At 33.3% G+C, this 14,027-nt stretch overlaps 2 long non-coding RNA genes across 2 annotated transcripts; one reads left to right on the top strand and one right to left on the bottom strand.

The window, feature by feature from the left end:
* Positions 1-6,863: 6,863 nt before the first annotated feature.
* LOC123667051 lies at positions 6,864-14,007 on the bottom strand. The gene is made up of 3 exons (XR_006745366.1): positions 13,995-14,007; positions 13,839-13,845; positions 6,864-7,003 (listed from the first exon to the last, which is right to left on the bottom strand). It is a non-coding gene; the product is annotated as an uncharacterized LOC123667051 (long non-coding RNA).
* LOC123667050 lies at positions 7,990-8,559 on the top strand. The gene is made up of 2 exons (XR_006745365.1): positions 7,990-8,192; positions 8,451-8,559. It is a non-coding gene; the product is annotated as an uncharacterized LOC123667050 (long non-coding RNA).
* Positions 14,008-14,027: the final 20 nt, after the last annotated feature.

Raw genomic sequence — 14,027 nt, forward strand, 5'->3', positions numbered from 1 at the left:
GGTTTATTTAAACAATAATTTAAATTGTTCCGGCAAGAGTTTTTTAATCGAGCATCATCCCACATGATGCAAGACTTCGCAATTGGTGCAGCATTAATAAACAGGTTCCATCCTAGAATATTAGACAGACCTGATGCAGTTCAAATATTATCAGTTATAAATGAAAAAATGTCAATTCATAGCACCTTAGCTGATCATGTAAATGAACTTGGTTTAAATCGCTGGAGGGCTCGATTTGTTAATATTAATGTTGGCTCTGATAATTTGACTGACTTCCACGTTTAACGATGGATGATTTAATATTAATCGCTTGTGGTACTTACCAAATAAATCAAGCAAAATCTTACTATGGGGAACATAACATAGAGTATTTTATATTTTTGTTTTATATTGTTGTCTCTGTCTGTCATCAACACAGTAGATACTCCGCACAAATACGTAAAAGACAAAATGTAAGCAAGATAAAACAGTTGTCACAGTGTTGTGTAAGTGAAACATAAGATAACAAACAGTAAAAGGCCTTCTATACGGTCAGGATTTACCGCTGACTATCGTGTTCTTGGCCGTATTGATATAAAAATGGAGAGTGTGGACAACGGTTAACCCGACCAATATTTGGTTGATGTCAACAGCATTGGTCTATAATGGTTGATTTAGCAGCTATTCTCCATTCATTTTTCGACGAAGGTAACTGAAAATATACATTTTTTAGGAGTCCAGGTCATCAGAACACGAGACGCAGAAAGAAAACATACTAATGTACAAATATATTGGAGATGAAAAAGCAAACGTTAATAGAAACTGCGCAAGAATTATTATTTCAAAGCGATGACAGAAAGAAAAACCAGAAGAAAATAAACTCGTTTGGATTGTATGTAGGAGCACAACTGGATCAAGTGGAAACATTTCAACGCCAAACGGCTGAGAAACTTATATCTGATTTTTTGTTTCTTGCCAAAACGGGAAATCTTAATTTCGAATCAAGTATTGAAACAACTGCTGAATCTCAAAATTTTGCCTTTTCGCGATCTTCGTCCAGCAATAATTTTTATACGCAGCAAGTCTCTTCATACCGTATAATTCATGCATCTCTCCCACGCCATCATTATCAGACATCTCTGGCATCTTATTGTCGATTGTCACCATCCCCAAAACACATTCAGTCCTTACAATCCCCACAACACATTCAGCTATGACCATCTCCATACTTTCAAATATTGCCACAGGGCTTTCAGCCAGCACAATTCCCCAAATCAAATTCAGCCATTCCTGTTACCATTGTCATCGTCCGAACAACAGTTTCAGACATCATCAGAAGACATACAGGGCCTGTATTACAGGCATCACCACTAGCTCAAAACAGTTTGCTATCTACCTCAACCCAAAAACCATTTCCGGCTAGTGAAAAATGAAAATATCGTTCAAATTTCCATGCCATCACCTAGTCATGCCATGTCGAATAACACAGACAGTATGTAACGTTGCGTTAGAACGTTACTGTAGTAATTAAAGTTCTATAATAAAAAGTGAAGTTTTTTTACTTTATTACTATCAATATCGCAACTTAGTCACATCACACATCATCATCACAACGTAGAGCCATCTATCCTTCGCCGTTGGCAACATTTCATAACTGTTATTGATGATGATGATGAATATACAGTCACTAAACAGACGGAAGAGTTAAGCGAAAATAAATACGAAAGTGAAATCAGAGAAAAAAAAAGACAGAAGGCGAAAAAATGGAAAATTCACGTTATCAAAACACAGATACAAGTAGAAAAGGGACAGATAATGAGGCAATGATAAAACCAAACTCAACTGAACCCGTTATGTTGGCTACAAAGTCTCAGCTAAATTACATAAAAGAATTTGATAATTCAAATGACTTGGATATATCATCGAAGGCCGAAACAGAAATATGGAGGCTATGTTTTAATGACAGTTTAATAGTCAGATACTACCAAAGAGGCTCATGGAAATACTATATTCGATTTATAGAAGATATTAGTGTTGAAAACGGAGAAAGTTATTTTACAATTAACTTTTTGAAAACAGTTAAAAACATCCGACATTGAAATTTGTTATTTCAAAAATTAAAGATAGAGACATAGTCACTGAAAATTCAATAGTGAAAAAAATTGAGAGCATTCGAAATCCCGAACAGCCCAAGGAATACTTTTTAGCTGATGATTCCGACTCAATTTATTGTAAGTAAATTGTATGTAGATGTTTAAGTATAGTGTTAAGGACACACAAAGAAACTAGCGCCATCTAGCGGCAACCATTGAAACCACGCAACGACAGAGACCGCATGAAACTCTCTACTCAATACTAGATGGCGTTAGAGGAACAACTGTGGAACTATATCGAAGTATAGTCTCGAAAACCCGGTACATGCGCGAACTTTCCAGAATGGTCTGGGCCTCGTCTCGGCGGATATAAATAGCCACAGCGAGGCGAGCGAGTTCAGTTCAGTTTGAGCGATCTTCGAGGCGACTTCAAAAGTGAAAACTAGTGATCAAGAGTGGTACCAGCGAAACCTACGACATTGGCTACGACTTAGGACATCGATAGTGCTTAGTGTTTGAACCTAGTGCTTTGTGTTGGACCTAGTGCTAGTGAATAAAGTCTTGAAAAGAGTCAGCAGGACTTTCTCTCCAAATCCTTCGAACCCTAAACACGTAACAATAATTTCTAATTTTACAACACTCTAAGTACAAACTTTAATTTTATAATACTTTATTTTTTATCTAATTTTATAATACTCCTTACTCTTACTCCTTACAATGAAACGCAAATATTCGTATTTTAGAAAGAATTATACTAATTTTGTTGTCATTCGTTGACTATGTTGTGCATTAGATATTATAAATTGTTTTGTTTTGATTGCATTTAGAGACTATCTGACGTTCCTTGTGTTGTGCACTAAAGGTTATAAATTATTTTGTTTTGATTGCGCTTATGGTCGATTTACATCAGACGAGCGAATGCTCATTCTATCCCCACTACATCAAATTCTTATCAAATTATTTTAGTGTAAAAAGGTGTAGAGCATTCTTTCGTTGTTATATATATGAAAACGAGTGTTCGTTTACACATAATCATCAAGAAAGAATGCTCTTGTAGCTCTAGCTCTAGCTCTTTGTTCGTTTGGTCTAAATCCACCCTTAGAAACTATCTGACGTTACTAGAAGTTAAATAAATTTTTTATTTTAAATCCCATTACGTAGTTTTTTCTCATATGTATACTAACCTTAACCTTAATTCCAGTGTGTTACGCATTTCCAGTGTGTTATCGTGTGTTACAATTTCCCGTGTATGATGGTACATTTTTTGTGAGATCCACCATGATAAGCTGACTAAAATACAGCATAGAATGATTTTTTTTCCATTGTAGATTTGATTTTAACAAAAAAAAAGTAGGAGCCAAAAATATAACTTTCAAAGTTCCAGACTGTACATTTCCGGTCCATTCATAACATAAACTGTTTCATTTCAGTATCTTTAGGTTATAAGCAATAGGCCAACAGACATTAGAACTTTATTGGCTATGCCGGCCAGGGTCCATACAAAAGTGCCCATCATTCTTTATTTTTTCTGTTTGTTCTAGCAATAACGGATACGAAAATATCCGAAGCTTTAATTAAATGATTCTGAATTCGACTTTTCGGGTGATGATTCGGATGAAGACCCAGAGTTTACCCTAACTAATATACTAACTAAATAGTGAGCCTAACAGTTCAGACGAGGAGGACAATACGGTGGTTCCAACAGCAATCTCACCGGCGCTATCTAATGATTCATATTATGGAGTTTCGTCATCACGATGTCGTACATGAGGGCATGGAAGAAGTGTATTGCGTAGACGTGGACGCGGACGTGGTTTAAGTATTGGCGAAGAAATTCAACGGCCACACTTGCTACACTTATCTACTCGACAGACTGCGATCAGAAATCGCCAAAATAATAATGGCATTCAAGACTCGTAGACAAAAAATACTTTAGAATCAGAAATTAATGATTTAATGCAGCCAGCATATATTCATAAAGAAATTAGGAGAATGGGGATGGAATGAGTTCCATGATCACTCATCATATATCGATGATGACATTTTGACAAATATGGTTGACTGTACAAATACAACTCATAAAACGGCAGCAATTTTGACAGCCATTTTTAAGTGGTTCATTTACAGCGTCAGTCGGAATCTCGTCTTTGCAAGTTGCAGTTCCGGCGCTTTAAAACACAACTACTTTTAGTCCTCCTAAAAGTCAGTGATACTTTGATTAAGAAGAAAATTTAGATATGGATATTGAAAGTGAAGGTATGTGGGTTATTATTAGGGGAAGTATCTCCAAAATGACATATACGGACAAAAAACACATCGATGATATAGAAAAATTAGCGCGGTTTAAAATGTCAAAAATTAGCCAATTAAGAAGCGTCTACGTCGGTAATATACCACTGGATATCTGAGAGACGTTTGAAATACACAACGGACGCCATATTGACATTTGTGTTTCGAGGTTAGAAAGAAAGTTATTAGTGGTCGTTTGTTTTTTGGTAAGTTTTCTTTTGTTATTTTACCGTTTTATAGTTTTATATTTTCAAGCAGTTTGTGTTCGAAATGATTGTGTAGAATTTACATTATTGTTGTCGCTGCAACAAAATTATTTTTCGAATCGTAATATTTTTGAGACTATGTACAAAATGACATATAACCACAATGGACCAAACTACATGATATGTCATTTTGTCCATAGAGACAGTGAATAATAAAAATATCTTAATCTAGATAAATCTTCTTAACTTACAGGATGGCAACATGCCACGGAATTATAAGAGGACAAGTAACCGGCAATCGTGGAGTCTAAATGCGATGAAAAAAGCTATTGAAGCTGTAAAGGAGAAAAAATGGGTTGGCTTCTGGCTTCTAAAACCTTAAAAGTGCCACAAGCTACACTAAGGCGGCATGCTTTGGAACAAAATAACACAATTTCACCTGCAGCCAAAGGTTTGGGCCGATTTCAGCTAACATTTCCTCTTGAAATCGAGAGACAATTGGTTGAGCACATCAAGCTACTTAAAAACCGCATGTTAGGGTTAACGCGTACAATGGTCCAAGAACTCGCTTTCGAATTGGCTGAAAAGAATGGCTTTGAGCACAGTTTTAATAAAGATAAGGGTAAAGCTGGCCAGGAGTGGCTAGATGGATTTTTAAGACGCCATAAAGACACATCTTTACGTAAAGCTGAGCTTACCTCCGCAGCCAGAGCCCAAGCTTTTAATAGACCCCAGGTAAAAAAGTTTTTTGATAACTATCAAGAATACATAGACAAATACAAATTCGACTCAAACCGGATCTACAATGTGGACGAATAGGGGATGTCTACTATCCAAAGACCTCAAAAAATCTTGGCTACCGCTGGCAGGAAGCAAGTAGGTGTCGTTACGAGCGCAGAGCGGGGATATGACAAACAATGTGACAGTTATTGATAATTAATAAAACACTATGTAATTTTGGACGTACTTCCCCTACCTGCATACAGTAACTTATGACGCCATTTTTAGGTTTCTATGACTTATGATTGTTAATAATAAAATTTTAGTTTCTTTGTAATTTTTACTTTATAAATTAGTAGATTAGTTATGTTTCCGACTTCATCCGAGTAAAAATTATATATTATACTAATACAGGTTATCTCAGGAAGTGTGGACTAAGTGTGGATTTCATCATTATAGTGTTATAATTTATTTTAGGTTACTCGGGGGATAGCAAGACGTTTACCAAACAATATTTATATAATATTGTGCTTGATTTGAACCCAAAATCATTATCATTGGGAATATCCGTCTTCATGTAAAAATTTGGTTGTTTGAGTCAATCCTTCACTTGTCATATAAGCTTTCAATTGGAAAGTGGCAAGCAAGATCTAGAGAAAATAAAAAGACTGTAAACCGAGACAAAAAAAACTAATTCAAGGAAAATTCAGACCGAAGATGGGAGGTTAGTAGATATTCCAAAAGCTGGTTTTGGAAATAGTAATGACGGGAATTCGGAAATTTAGAAGATTTTTTCAAGACCTTAAATTGACAAGCGAAATTACTGGAGTTGACGAAACTTTAATTTACAGGTAATATCAAGTGGACATGAGATTGATGTCACTAAATTTGAAAAATATGCTTACGAAACAGCTCAGTTGTATGTAAGTTTATACAGCTGGCATCCGATGACACCAACCATGCACAAAATTTTAGTGCATGGTACTGAAATTATTTCACATGCCTTGTTGCCGATCGGGCAACTATCAGAGGAGGCTGTTGAAGCTCAAAATAGATATTTTCGTAGATACAGGCAAGGATTCGCAAGAAAATTTTCCCGAGAGGCGTGTAATAGAGATGTTATACACAGATTGCTACTAAGCTCTGACCTCTAAGTTCTGAACATCTTCTTCTTTCACCAAAAGCTACAATAAAATCACTTCAAGAAAGTTTAAAAAGTGTCCATGAAGACGCGAAACCAACAGATGATAGCTCGTGTGGATCAGATTAATTTTTTAGTGTGCCATCACATTACTTTTTAATAAATATCCCGTTTTGTGTTAGTTTCTGGTTTTATTTTAGTTCCTTAAGTAAAACAAACCTTAAACAACGATTTTGCTGACAAAACGAATAAAAAAAGTTTTGACCAACTTTTCATGTCAAATACCCCTTATGTGCGTCGTAGCGATTTCATCATAGTCTGAATTTAATATCTTTATTAATTTTTTACATAAAATTGTCATTCCTAATTCTAATATCGAATATGTTTCACCTCTATTAATTTATAAGTCTATTTTAAGTAATAAAAGTATTATTTAAGTCATTCTGTTTTTTTTTTTGGATCCATCGGCTGCAGTTAACGTAATTAGCGTTATCCTTTCAAAGCTAGCTCTTTATAAAAACCTACACTATGTGGAATTCAAGATTTATAACACGTTGTCTGATACCTTAAAAGATCTTACAATTATAATGTTCAAGGGAAAATTGTTTGATCTGCTGTTAGAGAAAAGGTATTGAGATTTTTAACGACTTTTTATCACACGGAATTTAGAAAACTATTGTAATGACCTCAATAATTGTGTTTGCTCGCAAACGAAAAAAAAACGACTTCAATTACATCGACGAGTAATACAACGTGGATCGACGAAAAAATAGTCAAGTAACTACACGTTATCAAAGATTACTCAAAAAGTAGTTATCAGATCTCAATAAAATATACCACCACATACCACATGACAAACATCAGCTTTCGATTAAATTAAAAATTATTAAAATCAGTAGATACACCCAGTAAAAAGTTATTGCGGATTTTCAAGAGTTTCCCTCGATTTCTCTGGGATCCCATCATCAGATCTAAATATATATATATATATATATATATATATATATATATATACTATATACGGTCGAATTGAGTAACCTCCTCCTTTTTTTGAAGTCGGTTAAAAAAACACGGTTGGGGAACGATAATGTCAAATCGTAAGGGCAATCCGACAATCTCATGGCAGACTCCTATACTGAACCGTGGAGAATGTGACTACCGATTTTCGAGTTTGGATATCGGATTTTGGAAGTGGAAGGACAATCAAGTCGTAAACCTGGCTTCCAATTTTCATGGCAACGAAGAAGCTACTGTAACGCGAAAAGAAAAAATGGATCCAAATCCACAATCACTTGCCCACAATCGATAAAGGATTATAACACCTACATGGAGGGTGTAGATACAGCGGACAGATTGAGGGCCCTGTACTGTCGAGGGAAACCAACCCAGCCCAGGTCCATCTAAAAGGCGCAAAGCAAACTTTCCTACATTGAAAGATGTAAGATTGGGTAACAGAGGTATTCATTGGCCTACTTTTGTAGAAAACAGAGGCAGATGCGACGAAGTAATGCAGCATCAAGAAAATACTGATACGTGATACACAAAGTTCCTGACGGTAGAGGAACTGCAGCATATTTGGGATACTGCAGATAACTTGGAATACTTCGATATCTAAATAAATATAAACGCCATCTGTGTTTTTTATGCGCTAAACATAATGTCATACGACACACAAAGCCAAAAAATATTAAAAACTAGATGCCATCTTGACATTCCGGCTACCAGCCTCAAGTGAACGAGACGTCTGCTTTGAAAACTTTTTCGGTAAGAATGCAATCAGTGATAACAATTTACTGTAATTGTTTAAATCTTCATTGTAATTATTTAAGTTGATAAGTAAACTTGTTAGTTTATGATGTTACTATGATTTTGTGAGTAATTCTAGAATTAAAAATGTAATATGGAATTTTAGGTCAGGATGTTATGTTGTTAATTTGGAATACCGAAAGTGAGCATAATTTGGAATATTCCAAATTGAATGCACATTTTCATGACTAGATATTAATTATTGCTTTTTTTGAGAACTAGCAATATAGGTCGTAAGCCAGCAAAATCGGCAATAATCTCAAGTTCTTTTTTATAAGGAGAACGCATGCACAGCGAAAAAAGTCATGTAAAGAAAACAGAACACATATAAAGAAAACAGAAGACAGAACACCGAAAAAAAAAATTAAGGGAAAAGGTAAGAAGAAAATAACAAAAAAAAAAAAACAATAATTGTGTTTGCTCGCAAACGAAAAAAAACCGACTTCAATTACATCGACGAGTAAATACAACGTAGATCGACGAAAAAATACTCAAGTAACTGCGCGTTATCAAAGATTACTCAAAAAGTAGTTATCAGATCTCAATGAAATTTATATGTGACCACATGACAAACATCAGCTTTCGATTAAATTAAAATTTTTTAAAATCAGTACACCCAGTAAAAAGTTATTGCGGATTTTCAAGAAGTTCCCTCGATTTCTCCGGGATCCCATTATCAGATCCTGGTTTCCTTATCATGGTACTAAACTCAGGATATCTTCTTTCTAGCAAAAAAAGAATTATCAAAATCGGTACACCCAGTAATAAGTTATTGCGGATTTTCAAGAATTTCCATCAATTTCTCCAGGATCCCATCATAAGATCCTGGTTCCCTTATCATGATACCAAACTAGGGATCTCCTTTCCAACAAAAAAAAAAAATTATCAAAATCGGTACATCCAGTAGAAAGTTATGTGGTATAATACAACGTAGGTCGACGACAAAAGCGTCAAGTAAAAACGCATTATTAGATATAGCTCGAAAAGTAGTTGTTAGATCTTAAATAAATTTAAATGGGACCAATTGGCACACACCACCTTTCGATTAAAACAAAATTTGTCGAAATCGCTCCACCCAATCAAAAGTTCTGATGTAACATACATAAAAAAAAATACAGTCGAATTGAGAACCTCCTCCTTTTTTGGAAGTTGGTTAAAAAATAGGAATATGATAGACAGCGACTCATCAGATCGAAATCCTGGGGCTACATCTGGAAATAACACTCTTCAGACGATGTAGCAACGAGAGATGAAACTGCAAACGACCCTACTGACGAAGACGCAGAGTGTTTTTTCTGTTACGGAAAATATCACGGGGATAAAAGGGGTGAAGAATGGGTACACTGCTTAATGTGCGAATTATGGGTTCATGGTGCTTGCAGTGGCTATGAATCCTGTGATGTAATATTTGTGATTACTGCAACAATAGTAAACTGTAAGTTCTAACTCAATACTGATCTGAGATTAGTGTGACTGATTACTTAATAATTAGATGTTATTTTAAAGTATTATGTTTAAAAAGATTGATTACCTAGAGAACTAAAGGCTATAAAACTGGTATAAAGATCTCTCATCGTGGGATCTCTTAGTTTCTAAGAAGAAGTATTAACAATTATCATAGAACAAATGTGAATATAATTTGGAATACTATATTTCAAATTATCTGCACCCTAAGTCAAATCTCGTTGTTGGAGTTTTTTAGTTTAATAGGCATTTTGATAATGTTCCTGGTTTTTGTTATATTTGATTGTTATTATTATTAAAGTTTAATAGTTTTCAAATAATTTAATGTATTTTTTATTGAGCCATCCCATTCCTCTTTAAAGTTATTCTCAAAAAACAAACTAGTATTCCAAATATGCTGCAGTTCCTCTACTAATTAGTCTAGGTCATAGAAATAATAGCTAGAATGCTAATAAAAATCAAAAAAATATATATGTGTTTCCTTTCATACATATTTTAAATAATTTAATAAAAGCAAAATAATTAAGCAAAACAACTACCGCAACATCTGTAAAAAAAATTGCAATGTTGCAAAGATTCAGCCTAGCCTGTTAATTTATATTCAGTAAATATCAACTCACTGTAAGTTAGAATTATATGATGTTAATAACTTATTGATAAAGCACTTCGTAGAAAACTGGCAGAGTAACAGAAATCTACAATTTTATTAAGAATTTGTTAAATATTACCTAATCGTAAAAAACGATACTCGGCAAGAAGAATATTGTAATAAACCAATAGAAGGACCAATAATTCACATTTGAATTTATAGTATCTCTAACCCTTTTAGTTTTAAGTTTTATAATTATTTGTTTAAAAATTAGCTGTTTTATTCATAAAAAATTCAAATAAAAAATAAAAAAAGAACCTCACTTTTGGTGGTTTAAAATAAAGTATGAATATTGTTTTGGTTACTAAATCGTTAGATTATAATAATTTTAAATTCTTATAATCAAATTCTTGGACCCATGTAAGGGAGCTAACAATAAATAGAAATAGAAAATATTTTAATATAAAAAACAATTCATTAAGAAGAGATATAGATTTATAGCAAAATAAATAGTCAAAATTGCTACTTATTGTAAATATATAAGTGTATAAAGTATTATAAATTATAACAAAATCATTACACTACTAAAGATAGAAATAAAAATTTTGTTACTTATTATTTAAAATAAATATCCTTGATTTCAAACACATCTGACATTTACTGATATTAGAATGAAAACCAAATTAACTGATGTCCTGCTACACATCAACCAACAAAAGTGAAGTGGCCTGGATATATAATGTGTGACGAACAAGGAATATGGTGTAGTTTCAGAGCGGTACCCGAGGGATTGGAAGAAAAGCCGTGGAAGACAGTGTATAAGATGGGAGGATGACATCAAAATGACAGCTGGCCCAAGTTGCAGACGGATAACTCAGAACAGACTACGGTGGAAATATTAGAGGACGCCAAGATGCCACTTTGATTAGACATTTTACAAGCTTTGAATGATGCAAACCCGTAGATCATCTCTAATCCCAGAATAATGGGCTTTATTACTATTAATATAAACACAAGCAGTAATATCTAATTCAGCGCACATCAAATAATACTATATCCATAAATATATTATTACAAATATAACAATGTCCACTTCATGGAAACAAACATAGCATTCTCAAAATAACAAATTTACCAATTCTCCAAATTACAAAATTTACATTAAAACAAAATTATCAAACTCCAACTCTTTTCCTACATGGGGAAAGTGGATTATGCTTAGCATACAGAAAATAAAATTAATAGATAACTACCGAGTTTCTTACCAATTCTTAGCAAAATATACATTCCGAATTCACATTAACTATAATTATAAATTAAAAAATAATATAATTTGTAATACGGTAACAGAAGTGCTGTAAGCTCTTGAAGCCTACTCAGAAATAGAATTTCTTTATTAGCTAACATTGAGACACGAAATAACGCAAATTCAGCCCAGTATTCAATTAAATTCTCTAAAATATGGCGTCTGAAGTACCACATAAAAAGTGACAATTGACAAACGATTTTTCTGTATGTACCGGATATGATAAAAGAATCTAATAATCAATATTTTACATAAAATAAGTCTCAAAACTCATACAAACACAACGAATAACGATTATTAACTGTCCACAGTTATTATCGACATATTTCACAAAAGAATACGAATTTTTTTACAACAAGCCCCGAGCAATCATTTTTACAAGTAAATGACAAGCGTGACAGGTCGGACAGGCAACCAGAAACAGCAGTGCTGCCGCTCTACAAAATTTTATGTCTCTAGACCATGGAGCATAGAGAAATGCTCCATGCTCTAGACTCTAGAGTCTAGACAATTTTTATTATTCCTTATTATGATATTTATATTTCTTAAAAATCCTCTAGAGGTGGAAGAAATCATTTATTACTTGAATGCATTTGGTTCTGTTCTGCTATAATTATACAATATAGCTAATATACACTCAGCTCTTGCACAATCTTTTTAAATATTTTTTGCCGAAGAAAATGATAGTTATTTATTTTTGAAATACAACTTTTTTATGCACGCTTGACTTGGAGAGCAATCTGGTGAATGCGTGACGAGAGCGTTACGAAGTGTGATCGGGTGAGGTGAACGGAAATTGAGAGGGAAATATGTTAGTTAAGACAGAATTAAAAAGAGTTACGTTTCGTATTTCGTATTCTGTAAGGCAACAAAAGAACTTTTACTTCAGTGGTGTAGTCTAAGGCGTTTTTTTTCGTTATGTTTTCGTTTTTAGGACTTTAAAAAATAACCTTCTCTAAACTCTAAATGTTTTTCGCGCTAAAATATAAATTTCACTCGCTAAGGCGGCTAACTTTGTAACGGCAACACTGGTTAACACTAATCAAAGAGTTTAAAAAAGTCACAGACTACAAAAATCCCAATTTCTATTAGTTACATAAAATTTCACTGTAATTGAGTCAAATCGTGCGCTAGTGTAGTTCAAGAGTACCGACTGATAAGTTCTCGATCCCAATCCTAAATTTCAAATAGGATTGAGTTTCAAGAGTAAGCCTGCTAGTCGGAGGATCCTCCCTTTTCAGTAGTAGACGAGGAACTGAACACCACTTTTCCTCACACTACCAAAAGCTAATGATTATCCCTCAATTAATTAAAAAAACTACTACTACTACGGCATTAAAGAATATAGCCACCCCGTCTCTTCCCATGCGTGTCGTATGAGGCGACTAAGGGATAACACAATTCCACTACCACCTTGGAACTTATAAAGCCTTATATTAAGTCCATATATAACTTATATTAAGACTTATATTAAGTATTCTCGTTTCTTAGGTAAAAAATGTAAAACATATATATATATTTTTTTTCTTTAATATATTTATTTTGTGTAAATGAAATAAACATAATTGTGTTTGTTAGCAAACGAAAAAAACCGACTTTAATTACATCGATAAGTAATACAACATAGGTAGACCGTACTTGGATGGGTGACCGACCGGGAACACCGCCTGACGTTGGCTTTTTTTCAATACGTTTTTTTTTATTAATTTGACAGACAGACAAAAAAAAAAGTAAATGTGTCGTCTATATAAAGCGGTTATTTTACTAATTCAAACAGACACTCAAATTTTCTCATTTGTATAGATACTAATAGTAGTTAATATATGTGGAATGTGCGAGTGCTATATGTGTAATACATATATATATTACAAACACAAATATTATCATAAACTGTCTGGAATCAAAAAATACGTCTGTACAAAGTACACATGTCAGAACTGAAACTTCGTTGGCAAACTAATTAAAAAAAAACTTATTAAAAAAATAATTGAACGGACTATTTACTGCCATCTATCGTTAACTAGCTTATATTTCGTATCTCGGATTTCTTTAATACTCGAAGTTAGTTAGTTTAATAAAAATTGAGTTTCATAATGTAATCTATAATTTTTTATGTTACGCTAAATTACAAAAAACTTGCAACGAGAATTAATTATATTGTCAAAGTTCTTTTAACGACATTTTATAAATATTTAATTTTAGCGTCATCTAGTATTGCAATGTAATACTATCGATATAATGTAACTAACTACCTTTATAGTTTATACAGTACACGCTAGGTGGCTCTATCTCCTATCAAAAACAACATAGTTTTTTTTATTATAACTAAAAGAAATTAAAATATCACTGTAGTTTTCGTAAACAGTTCAAATTAGAGCTAACTATTTATATTTAAATTTACCATATGTAAAATTTAAGAAATTAGAAAACAAAC

The sequence above is a fragment of the Melitaea cinxia genome, chromosome 27, assembly GCF_905220565.1.
Source record: "Melitaea cinxia chromosome 27, ilMelCinx1.1, whole genome shotgun sequence".
In the NCBI taxonomy this organism is placed as follows: Eukaryota; Metazoa; Arthropoda; class Insecta; order Lepidoptera; family Nymphalidae; genus Melitaea; species Melitaea cinxia.